Here is a 12,677-nt window from a genome sequence, read left to right on the forward strand (position 1 = left end):
GGATACTCACAAGCCCCCGGCTGAGCGCCGCTGCGTTGGAGTTTACCCCGGTGGACGAGAGGGTCGCCTCCCTACGCCCGCGGGTGATGGGGGGGAAAACTCTGACTGTCGTTTGTGCGTATGCACCAAACAAGAGTTTGGAGTATTCAGCCTTCTTGGAGACCTTGAATGGAGTCCTGTATGGGGCTCCAGTAGTTCTGCTGGGGGACTTTAACGCACACGTGAGAAATGATGGAGAAACTTGGAGAGGCGTGATTGGGAGGAACGGCCTCCCCGATCTAAACCAGAGTGGTTGTCTGTTGTTGGACTTCTGTGCTAGTCACGGATTGTCCATAACAAACACCATGTTCAAACATAGGGATGCTCATAAGTGTACGTGGTACCAAAGCACCCTAGGCCAAAGGTCAACGATTGATTTTATAATCTGATTTGAGGCCGTATGTTTTGGACACTCAGGTGAAGAGAGGGGCAGAGCTGTCAACTGATCACCATCTGGTGGTGAGTTGGGTCAGGGGGTGGGGGAGGACTCTGGACAGACCTGGTAAGCCCAAACGGGTAGTGCGGGTAAACTGGGAACGTCTGGAGGTGGCCCCTGTCCGACGGACTTTCAACTCGCACCTCCGGCGGAGCTTTTCGGGCATCCCTGTGGTGGCTGGGGGCATTGAACCTGAGTGGACAATGTTCAAAGTTTCCATTGCTGAAGCTGCGGTGGCAAGCTGTGGTCTTAGGGTTCTAGGTGCCTCAAGGGGCGGTAACCCACGAACACCCTTGTCGACACCGGTGGTCAGGGAAGCCGTCAGACTGAAGAAGGAGTCTTTCCGGGGATATGTTATCCCGGAGGACTCCGGAGGCAGTGGCAGGGGACCAACGGGCCCGAAGGGCTGCAGCCTCCGCCGTGACAGAGCCTAAGCAGCGGGTGTGGGAGAAGTTCGGAGAAGACATGGAGAAGGACTTTTGGTTGGCACCAAGGTGCTTCTGGAAAACCGTTCGCCACCTCAGGAGGGGGAAGCGAGGAACCATCCAAGCTGTATACAGTAAGGATGGGACGTTGTTGACCTCAACTGGGGAGGTAATAGAGTGGTGGAAGGAGCACTTTGAGGAACTCCTAAATCCAGCTGACACGCCCTCTGTGGTAGAGGCAGAGCTGGAGGATGATGGGGGATTGTCGTCAATTTCACTGGTGGAAGTCGCTGAGGTAGTCAAACAACTCCACAGCGGCAAAGCCCCAAGGATTGATGAGATCCGTCTAGAAATGCTCAAAGCTCGGGGTGTGGAGGGGATGTCTTGGTTGACACGCCTCTTCAACATTGCGTGGAAGTCTGGGACGGTGCCTAAGGAGTGGCAGACCGGGGTGGTGGTTCTCCTCTTCAAAAAGGGGGACCAGAGGGTGTGTGCCAATTACAGGGGTATCACACTTCTCAGCCTCCCCGGTAAAGTCTACTCCAAGGTGCTGGAAAGGAGGGTTCGGCCGATAGTCGAACCTCGGATTGAAGAGGAACAATGCGGATTCCGTCCTGGCTGTGGAACAACGGATCAGATCTTTACTCTCGCTATGATCTTGGAGGGGGCCTGGGAGTATGCCAAACCAGTCTACATGTGTTTTGTGGATCTGGAGAAGGCGTATGACGGGTCCCCCGTGAGAAATTGTGGGGGGTGCTGCGGGAGTATGGGGTGAGGGGGTCCCTTCTCAGGGCCATCAAATCTCTGTATGACCAAAGCAAGAGCTGTGTCCGGGTTCTCGGCAGTAAGTCAGACTTGTTCCAGGTGAGGGTTGGCCTCCGCCAGGGCTGCGCTTTGTCACCAATCCTGTTTGTAATATATATGGACAGGATATCGAGGCGTAGTCAGGGCGGGGATGGGGTTGCAGTTCGGTGGGCTCGGGATCTCATCGCTGCTTTTTGCAAATGATGTGGTCCTGATGGCGTCATCGGTCTGTGACCTTCAGCACTCACTGGATCGGTTCGCAGCCAAGTGTGAAGCGGCTGGGATGAGGATCAGCACCTCTAAATCTGAGGCCATGGTTCTCAGCAGGAAACCGATGGAGTGTTTTCTCCGGGTAGGGAGTGAGTCCTTACCTCAAGTGAAGGAGTTTAAGTACCTTGGGGTCTTGTTCGCTAGTGAGGGGACCATGGAGCGTGAGATTGGTCTGAGAATCGGAGAAGCCGGTGCGGTATTACATTCTGTTTACCGCACCGTTGTGACGAAAAGAGAGCTGAGCCAGAAGGCAAAGCTCTCAATCTACCGGGCAATTTTCGTTCCTACCCTCACCTATGGTCATGAAGGCTCGAAAGAACGAGATCCAGGGTACAAGCGGCCGAAATGGGTTTCCGCAGGAGGGTGGCTGGCGTCTCCCTTAGAGATAGGGTGAGAAGCTCAGTCATCCGAGAGGAGCTTGGAGTAGAGTCGCTGCTCCTTTGCGTCGAAAGGAGCCAGTTGAGGTGGTTCGGGCATCTGGTAAGGATGCCTCCTGGGCTCCTCCCTAGGGAGGTGTTCCAAGCACGTCCAGCTGGGAGGAGGCCTCGGGGAAGACCGAGGACTAGGTGGAGAGATTATATCTCCAACCTGGCCTGGGAACGCCTCTGGATCCCCCAGTCGGAGCTGGTTGATGTGGCTCGGGAAAGGGAAGTTTGGGGTCCCCTACTGGAGCTGCTGCCCCCGCGACCCGATACCGGATAAGCCGATGAAGATGGATGGATGGATGGATGGATGGATTAGTTTTTAGTTTGTCTGAAATAGTGTTGGTAAGGGTATGTGTGCTCCAAGTTTCCAAACTCCATTTGTATAAAGATATTTGCATATTGGATTATGATTGGTTTCCAAACTAGTGGTGATGTCACAGCATGCTTCTCTTTAAGCTATGGTGCGCAGTTTCTGCCTCCCCGGTCTATGCTCCCCAATGACAAATTCTACGTGATGACAACAAAACTGTCGGCACATCCAAATGATACAAGCCCTCCTTGATCCCCCCCCTTTGCTTGAGCTTCTGCACGCTAAAAGGCGCCAGACAGGGAGCTATGAAGAAATAGTGAAGTAAAATGTACAATACGCCTACGCTGAATTGTGGTGGAGTAGAAGAAGGAGAATATGGAAATACTCAATTAAAAGTACCTTACTATTATATTTAAGTATGGCATTTACTTTCCACGACTGCTCAAATGTAATGATATTATGTGTAGCAAGCCTAAACATTAATTCCTGACTTGTTAATATCTGTCAGCTGCTCAGACACACCGCTGTCCGCGCGGACGTACCGCTACCTGTTGGGACGCAGATGTTGTCCGGAACCTACTATCTGTTTCTAGCTCCGACCACGGGAAGAGTAACGAGAAAGCTTGCTTCACTGAAGCCCAATAACTTCTAAAAATAATGGGAGTAGGCCTATGTCCATCTCGCAAATGTATCCGCAGTCATCTCAACCTTGGAATTGCAGCAACAGGAAATAACGCTCAATGATTTTTTTTCTGTGCCAAAATGTTTGAGGGGTGGATACATTACACAAAAAAACATGTCAGGTTAAAATATGTTGTAACTTGCGGTACTTAGATTGTAACGTGTATAGTATTGAACCAATTTAATTAGCAATGCTTTATATTACTGCATTAGAGCAAAAAGGAACATGTTACTGTGATTGCCCTACTACAAACATTGTTATCACCTTATAAAGGTGATATGGCTAACGTGTTAGACGCAGAGCAACATAAGAATGTGTTGGGAGTTGTGTTCCTGTAAGTCTTCAATATTCCTTCTCCTTTTAGCTCTGATTTAGTCTCCTTCAATTCCTCTCTCTTCATCTTTTAAGCTGCTAAATGCTCCACTTCACCAACTAGTCTGCCTGCCGTTTGGTGCTGGGCAGTTTACCAGGACTTTCCCCCTGAAAAAGCTGCTTCATTCTGATAGAAAATAAAGTCAATGCGATGAGAGATTGAACCAAAACCGTGAAGATGTGGGCCCGGAAAACCAAAACAGAGAGCCGAAAGATGCTTAAAAACACTGAGGGAGACAGAGTTAGATGATAATTAACTGTGGGTTTGTCACTACAAGCTACACCTTTTAAAGAAGTCATTTGATAAATTTCTGTTATAAAATATTGATTAGTGTATTTAAATGTGTATCTACTCCAGCTATTGACACGCAATATCAACTCATGCCAAATTTAGAAAGAATTACTTAAAGGAAATTAACTGCCCCCAAGGAGAACTTTTAGTACTATGAAAATGAGCAATGAGTAACATCTTCATTTTTCATGTCACAAGCCCAACACCGCTCCTGTGCCTCTCCAGCCGATAAGCTTTTTTAAGCTGACAGAGCAGGATCACAGCTATCTGGTAAATGGGAATGCAATGAAAGCTACCCACACTCAGCGGATTGCTTTGGCTTGCATCATTTTGCGTCCCTGGCTGAATTAGTGCTTACTAGGTGGTAATAAGACAACTGTGGGCTGTAGCATTGAGTTCAGGGTTCAGGGTGAAGGCAGCACAGTGCAGACCCCCGGGGGAATCTAAAGCCCATAGCCCATAGGTACAGCATGTCCACAGGTCCCCGGCCAAAACCTGACTGGGTATCAGGTTCATTGCAGAGCTCCTCAGATTCAGACCTGTCCTGGTTTTGATTTACAGAACACGGAACATCCCCTGCATCTGGTTTGCACTGACAAATCAAACCCAGTTGTACTGTAGTGGGAAGGCCCGGAGTTAACCAAAATAGGGACTTTAATCATTTTTATGGATGGTAGGAGTTTACAGGTTTTAAAAAGATATTTATGTGTTCTGGCACTCAGGTACAAAAAAAAAGGAAAAATCCCAGCAGTGATCAGGGTGTGAGGAGGCCTCAGGGACCTGCAGGGAGGCCAGGTGTTATGCAGAGCTGAACACAGAATAGATATGAGGCACTGATAAGTTCTCTCTAATATTTAGAAGATATATATATTTTTGTCCCCTTAAAGAAATTAAAGACAACCCACTCCCCACAAGTAAAAACAACAGTTTAGGGGGCTCAAAACATGTACGGAAAACAGGAACTGAGTCTACTTGTTCTACATGGGGGAGGGTTAAAGAAGATGTATGTAGAGTTAAACTTTTTGTGTAAATTAACTTTTTTTCTTTTTGTTGTTGTTAAGATATACTACATGATTCCTGAAAAAAATCCTGAAATACAGTACGTGAAAAAGTGAAAAAGTGAAAGTTTGGAATAATATAGGAGATAAATTGACATTTGCAACATCAATTGATGCAGGAAACAGTAATTGTTGCATAAAAATTTACCAGAATGCTGGACATGAAGTGTACGCCATGTGGTCCCTCAGTGTTACTTTAATCAGAACATAAACAAATGAAAGCGTGGAATCCAATGTCCTGTTTGCATAGTAATATTTCTGCTTGTAACAGCTGTGTTATGTACGTGCAATCATAACATATTGTGTGTGTTTTCTGCAAACTTCCCTATTAGGCATTATATGGACCTGACCTAGAGCACCTTTCAAGAGCCCCTATTAAAATCATTTTCAGCTTCAGATTTGTACACTTGAGGTCTCCTAGAACAGGTTTACATGCTTTGATGTTTCAAAAAAATGTATGATGTTTCTCATACTGCCCACTGGCGCAGGGCCTCCAACTGAAATGCTCCATCTGAGCTCTTGGTCCGCCTTCCTGAAAAGCCCAGTCTGCTCTGATTGGTCAGCTGGCCCACTTTGTTGTGATTGGTCAACCCAATTCAAACAAGCCACTGGGTGGACTGTGCTTGCTCAGGCAGCACCAATGGGCAGCACCGATGATAAACTGGGCTGGCTTTATCAATCAATGACATCACTAATTGATGAATTTCAAACAGGAATGTGGACGAGGCGTTTTCAGGTAGTTGGAAAAAAGTGCTGTCTGTGGTAGAGTAGCCGTAAGGAGGATTACAAAAAGCTCAGAAGAAAGGCGGTATAGATTTAGCAGGTGAACTAGGATTGACATCATTGTAGAATCAGCAGTATGAAAAGAAAAGGCTGCTTATTCTGGGTTTCTGGGTATAGAGAATAGTTTCTGTTTCCCCCATGAGGAAACGTTAGTAATGACAACAACACCACTGTCCTTGCATCAACATGAGGCAAGCCTTCAGTGATTGTGCGTCATCCCTTACCTTTCTCCACACAGTTGCTAGTAGCCAAGGAGGACAGGAGAGTTTTGTGGAGCTGATAGGCTTAATTAGCTTTGTATCAACTCATTTGTCTTTGGCTTGAATGTAACAGACCTTCAATAATATATAGTAAAATAGCTGCGCACTAGAGCAGAAAAGTTTGCTTCCCTGTTAAAGCAGCTTTGGAGGACACGTGTAGGTCCAACATTCAGTCCAATCAGCCTGCCAGACCCCGTAGATCCTCTTCTCTTCTCCGACTAATTTTATTTATCTATTTACTATTGAAGGTAAGTCCTTATTAGCCTCTTTTATTAACCACTAATTGTGCTTCCGACAGCAGCCAGCTGTTTGCATGATGCAGCTTTGCCTCCAGTTAGTGTGAGGGTGTGTGGATGTGTCTCTGTGTGTGTAGGTCGGGGAGGGGGCATTAAATGAGCCTGTTTGTCACCTGAGGGTGAACTGTACCATAACAATGATGAAAATGGGCTGTTAGGGCCCCCAGAGTTTTCATGTTTTCTCCTCATCAGTCTTTAGAGCGAGACTGAGCAGTTGGAGCAGGATAACACATCATTTGGAGTTGAACTAAAGAAAGAAGCCCGGTGTTTATGTTTCCCCGGCTTTGGGTTTTGGAGTGCACAACAGCGAGACCTGAGGCTGACTCACTCTCTCCTCTTGGTTACGGCTTTTTGTGTTTTTGTTTGGATCCGGGTGCGTCTCAAATTGTACACCTGACCCTCCTCTTTTCCCTGCACACACACACACACACACGCACACACATACACACACACACACACACACACACACACACACACTAGATGAGTGTCTAGATGACATATTCAACATCTTCCCGCTTTACAACTTCAAAAACTCATGTCTGGCCAACTGGTCAAGGAGAAAATAACTTCTCCAGTGAGCTGGTGAACATCTCCATCATACAGTTCAATAGCTGCCAAAGGGGGCGTCCCAGAGCAATTAAAAAAAAATTAAGTTCATTGATATCTCACACAAGACTCTATCTTAAACAGTTCAACAGCCATAATATGGGCGTGGTCTACGTACATGGGCGTGGTTAAAGTATAGAGGGCGGCTCAGTATCACATTATAAGACCACACATTATGGGTTTAATGTAAATCAGATGATGTTTGTCTTATAAGGTGGATTTCATGTTGCCAGCAGTGGGCGCTATGACCATAAGTCAATATTGGCCTGTGCATGTCCTCAGGCCTGGACCCAAACGTGAGAAATTTTGGGCAGATATGATACTGTACACTAAAGTTACAACACCTCCTTCGTTCATCGATAAATGCTCAAAATGGTCGCCACTCCCACATCGTTTGATGAATATTTTCATAACTTTTCATCTTTGTTTTGAGATGGCACAAACCAAATTTGAAGTTCATCAGATGAAATCTCCAGGAGGAGTTCAATATAGTATAGAATCTTGACTTTTAGGTCTATTTCCTGTTCCCACGCTTTGACTTTGAGCTACTGTCGGTGTGTAGATGTTGTCAGGGTCGGACTCTTATGAATCGTGAAAAGTTCCGGGCCATGTGGGCAATGTACACTCAAGTTCAACACCTGAGAATGGATCTAGACCTATTCTATCTGTAAAGTGTCTTGAGATAACTCTTGTTATCAATTGATACTATAAATAAAATTGAATTGAATTGAATAACTTTTTATCTTTGAGGTCTTAAGATGACACAGACCAAATTTGAAGTTGAGTGGATAAATTCCCCAGTTTGTTAAAGTACGACATGTGGAAATGGCCAAAATTGCACTAATTTCCAACTCTTAATTAAAATTACTTGACTACTTGTTGGGTTTACGGTATGGTTTCAATGGTATTTTATGTTACTTATGTGTACCACGTTTAGTTTTTCTACGTTAGGTGACGTACTGCAAGGGCTTAATGTTTTAGGTTTTGTAGGGGGCGCCCGTGAGCCGATTTTGTGCGTCTGTTCCCAAAACCCTTAAAATGCGTACATTTTCACCAGACTTGATGCGGCCGCCAATTTTTGTGAGTTTTTGAGTGTGTTAAGCCCCTCCTAAAGGCGATCCATTTGTCAGAAGAATAATAATTCCTTCAGTTTCAAAAGGGCCTTCGCTGCTGTTTGTGCTTGGGCCCTAATTATCACATGTGTGATTGGAACTGCATTGCGGTTCTCTAAATCTTGTCCAAGTCCCTCCACCACCACCACCACCCAGCATGCTGTTAGCTGGGTCGGCTCTCTTCATCACCCACCTGGTTAGCAGTACCCTCCCCCACCCCCCCAAAAACCAATCCACTTGTCTGCTCTCCACAGCAGGCTGCCAGACCCGGGGCTGGGCCACGAGATGGAGAGGTGGAGGGTAGGATGGATGGATGGAGGAGGGGAGTGTGTTTGTCGGTGTTGATTAGAGGATCAGACCCTCTAATGATGCCAGGTGGCGGTGGGAGGGCAGTCTCTTGACTCCGGTCCAAAGACTGCGATTTGGAGGTGTGGTGCGCACACGCACGCACGCACACACACACACACACACACACACACACACACACACACACACACACACAGACACACACACACACACACACACACACACACACACACACACACAGTGCGTAGTAGGGGAGCTCTTCTAAAAGGCGAAGATGCTTTTGACTGATTCAGTGATTGGCAGAATCTTCAAGTGCAGCAGTTCTCCAGGATGAACCTGGACGGATGGATTAATGCGACTTTCGCGTTCCATTTTCATTTACATGTCATAGCATATATTCACTTATTGCTGTCAGTGTGCACACTGGAACAAAAAAATAAGAAACGAATGCCAACATGCAGGCTATTAAAATCCTCAATTCTTTTTCTACAATCTTTTGAGTTTGTTATCGTGCAAAAACGTTCTGGAATATCTTTTGGACAAAACAAGTCATCAGATGCTCTAGGAAACTTTGATGGGACTCTATTTTTTGAAAGTTTACAAAAATGTATTATTTTAAAACACAAAAAGTTCAATAATTAAAAAAATCAGTAAGTAATTTACTATATCATGTACAGGACTTTACTAGCTATAGCTATACACCCTCCCCCGCCTAGACCAGTGGGGGAGGGTTTATAGCTACAGACACAACACCCCTTCTCTTCTTCTCTTTATAGTCATCAGATCATTTACCATATGTTCAATAATATACTAAAAATAGAGGGAAACAGGGCATACAGCCCGATCCGGGAGGGGAGAGTTCTAGCCTGACCAGGCTCTTCTATTGACCCTGTCTCTCCTAGTTATGCTGTAATAGTTTTAGACTGCCGGGGGACTTCCTGTGACACACTGAGCTCCTCTCTCTCTCTCTCCTCTATCTTTCCATTTGTCCATATTCCAGAAAAGCCTGTTACTAACCTAGCTCAGGGGAGTCATTCCCCGGAGTCCTTGTGTTCTGAGCCCTGCTGTGTCCTGCTACGTCCAGCTACGTCCAGCTGTGTCCTGCTGGGCCACGCTACATACTGTAACACCCTGCAGCGCCCTGCTATGTTTTTTTAGTCAATTTTCTTTGTTGTGTTTCTCGTTGGCACTGTGCATCACCCCCCCAACCGGCCCCGTCAGACACCGCCTACCAAGAGCATGGGTCTGACCGACAATATTTTATTGCCACTGCGCATGGTCTCACTGTAGCACCATGCTTGATCTTGGGGGAATTACTAGAATTGTTGGGACTTTTTAAAATTATGGAGTGTGGTCTGGACCTACTCTATCTAAGTGTCTCAAGATGACTGGTGTTATGATTTGATACTATAAATAAAATTGAATTGAACTGAATTGACACTGGAAAAAAATGTTTGACAAACCAAATCTACCCCAAAGTCTTCATCAGCACAGATTCTTTATGGTCTTTGATAATTGAGGATTTTAAGACTTTATCCCAAAGGTCTGTAATTTCCTAATCATTTTCATTCACTTTAAATGAATAAGATGAACATTTGCCAGCACTACACTGAGTCAAATGAACATGCAACCTTTCAGAATTTATCTGAAGGACAGCATACAAAACGTTTCCAATAATAAATGAATCATGACTGAATAGCACTGAATAGTTTGTCTCTGTAATGTAATTTTAAGGAGCTGATAACGCTGACCAGCTGCCTGTTTTCTAAACATGTCTTTAATAATGGACCTTACTATGACACCTGCAATGTTTGTTAAAAGGGGCTTTCAGTATTTTCACTGGAGGACACTGACAATTTGGAATGAAACTTCTCAATGCTTCTACTTTGTTCAAGCTTTTGTCCGGCCATGGAATGGGTGTTCACATACAGCAGCACAAAGAAATGTTGTAGTCAAGACCACCTGAACCGAGACCAAGTCATCCCCAAGACCAGAGTGTATCGAGACCAAGACAATATCAAGACTTTTTGGGGTTGAGACCAAGTCAAGACCAATACCAAGGCGTGGCCAAACAGAGTAAAGACCAAGAGCAAGGCAGGGCATAACAGAGTCAAGACCAAGACCAAGGCAGGGCCAAACAGCGTCAAGACCAAGACCAAGGCAGGGCCAGACCGTGTTAAGACCAAGACCAAGGCAGGGCAGGACAGAGTTTTGACCAAGACTGAGGCAGGGCCGGACCGACTAAAGACCAAGGCAGGGCCAAACAGAGTCAACACCAAGACCAAGACCAAGGCATGGCCAGACCGAGTCAAGACCAAGACCGAGGCAGACCAAGTCAAGACCATGATCAAGACCAGCGCCAGACCGAGTCAAGACCAAGACCAAGACCAATCCAGGGGCAGACAGAACAAGAGTTTCTCCGGTCTCCCGCATTCACTTTCTTGGGATTGTGTTTTATAGTAAGGGGGTTAGGGGAGAAGGGGGTTAACAGTGACACATTTTAAATTTTAAATTAGCCAAGTTATTGGTTGCAAACATAAAGTTTTACATCCCAGTAATGATGTTAACACATTCATCAGAAAATGCACAGGCAATTTAGGGATGTCCCTGCAGTTGTGTTCTTGAAATACAGTAAAATACAGTCTTCTTTATCCAAGCACAACACTGAGAACAAATGTGGTAGATTCAGAGACCAGACCTAGAAGAAGTGGTCTTGAGACCGGTCTTAAGACCTAGACCGATCTCTAATTCTAGCAACAAGTTTAAAAGATTTTGTGCAAAAATAATCTGTGTATTTGGCCAAAGCTGGCGAGAATGAACACATGGTAGTCAGCGTCTGAAATGCAATTATTAACCTATGGAAAAAGCTACGAAGTGCCCTGAGATTGAAGACTGTTTTGTCAAAAGATAATCCCTTAGTTGCAGCCCTGTCCATAACATACTTTTACTTTTTTAACATTTTCCATCTCAAGGATAATTCCATCATAAACCTGAGGAATAAAAGCTGAACTTTTGTGGAGCTTAGACGGTAGTGTGTGGTCTGTTAGAGCTGATGTGCCCCAGGCGGCGCAGAGTCTCCATCCAGCCTTTACAGTGACCTTCCAGGTCTAAATTGGACAGGAGACCGTGAGCGAGGGGACCTGAGGCACGTGGCTGCGCTCCACATTATATAAATCCACACCACTTTTATGGGCTCCATCAGGGTGGAGATCTAAATCTGGGTTAACAAGCAGAGCTTACCACTAAGAGCCCAGGGCACCAGAATAGAGAAGAAAAGTCTTCTTTCTGAAATTCATTTCCCATAAATCATCTGAGGCCCGAGTCTTTGAAGTGGCTTTCCTAGACTCTGGACAGGAAGTTTGGGCCTTAGAGCTTTTTTTCCAACCCAAAGTCGGAGAGAAGAGAAGAGGAGAGGTGAGGAGAGGTGAGGATAGAGTCTTTTTATTGGGTTATTTCAAAGAAATAACACAATCACAAAATCGAACATAAGACAAGAAAATAAGAAAAACTGAATGTGAAGAATGAACAACACATCCAGAAGAAGAAGCGGAGAAGGGAAGAGGAATCAGATGAGGAGGACAGGAATCAGATTCAGAAAAGAGAAGGAAGTAAAAGAGAGAGAATAGATGCAAGTAGAGGACAGGGGGAGAGGAGAAGAGGAAGCAGTGAAGTAGAGGAATCAGAAGAGGTTAAGAAAAAAGGACAGGAGAGAGGAGAGGAAGAATCAAAAGAGGAGAGTAATCAGATGAAAGGGGGAATCAGAAGAGGAGAAGAGATGAATCAGAGGAGGAGATGAGAGCAATCAGAAGAGGAGAGGAAAGGAATCAGAAGAGAGGAATCAGAAGAGAAAAGGAATCAGAAGAGAAGATGAACCAGAAGAGGAGAGGTGAGAATCAAAAAAAGGAGAAGAGTCAGAAGAGAAGAGGAATCAGAGGAGGAGAGAGGAGGCATCAAAAGAGGAGAAAAGTCAGAAAAGGAAAAGAAGAATCAGAAGAGGGCAGGAATCAGGGAAGGAGAGAGGAGGAATCAGAAGAGAGGAATCAGAGGAGGAGAAGAGGAATCAGAAGAGAGGAATCAGAGGAGGAGAAAAGGAATCAGAAGAGAGGAATCAGAGGAGGAGAAAAGGAATCAGAAGAGAGGAATCAGAGGAGGAGAAGAAGAATCAGAAGAGAGGAATCAGAGGAGGAGAAGAGGAATCAGA

General features: G+C 45.4%; 1 long non-coding RNA gene across 1 annotated transcript in view; it reads left to right on the plus strand.

The window, feature by feature from the left end:
* LOC117937745 overlaps positions 1-12,677 on the plus strand; it is a 19,751-nt gene that overhangs the window by 366 nt on the left and 6,708 nt on the right. Inside the window, exon 2 of the long non-coding RNA XR_004655229.1 lies at positions 7,839-7,842. This is a non-coding gene — a long non-coding RNA (uncharacterized LOC117937745). The remainder of the gene's footprint in view (positions 1-7,838; positions 7,843-12,677) is intronic.

The sequence above is a fragment of the Etheostoma cragini genome, chromosome 22, assembly GCF_013103735.1.
Source record: "Etheostoma cragini isolate CJK2018 chromosome 22, CSU_Ecrag_1.0, whole genome shotgun sequence".
Lineage (NCBI taxonomy): Eukaryota > Metazoa > Chordata > Actinopteri > Perciformes > Percidae > Etheostoma > Etheostoma cragini.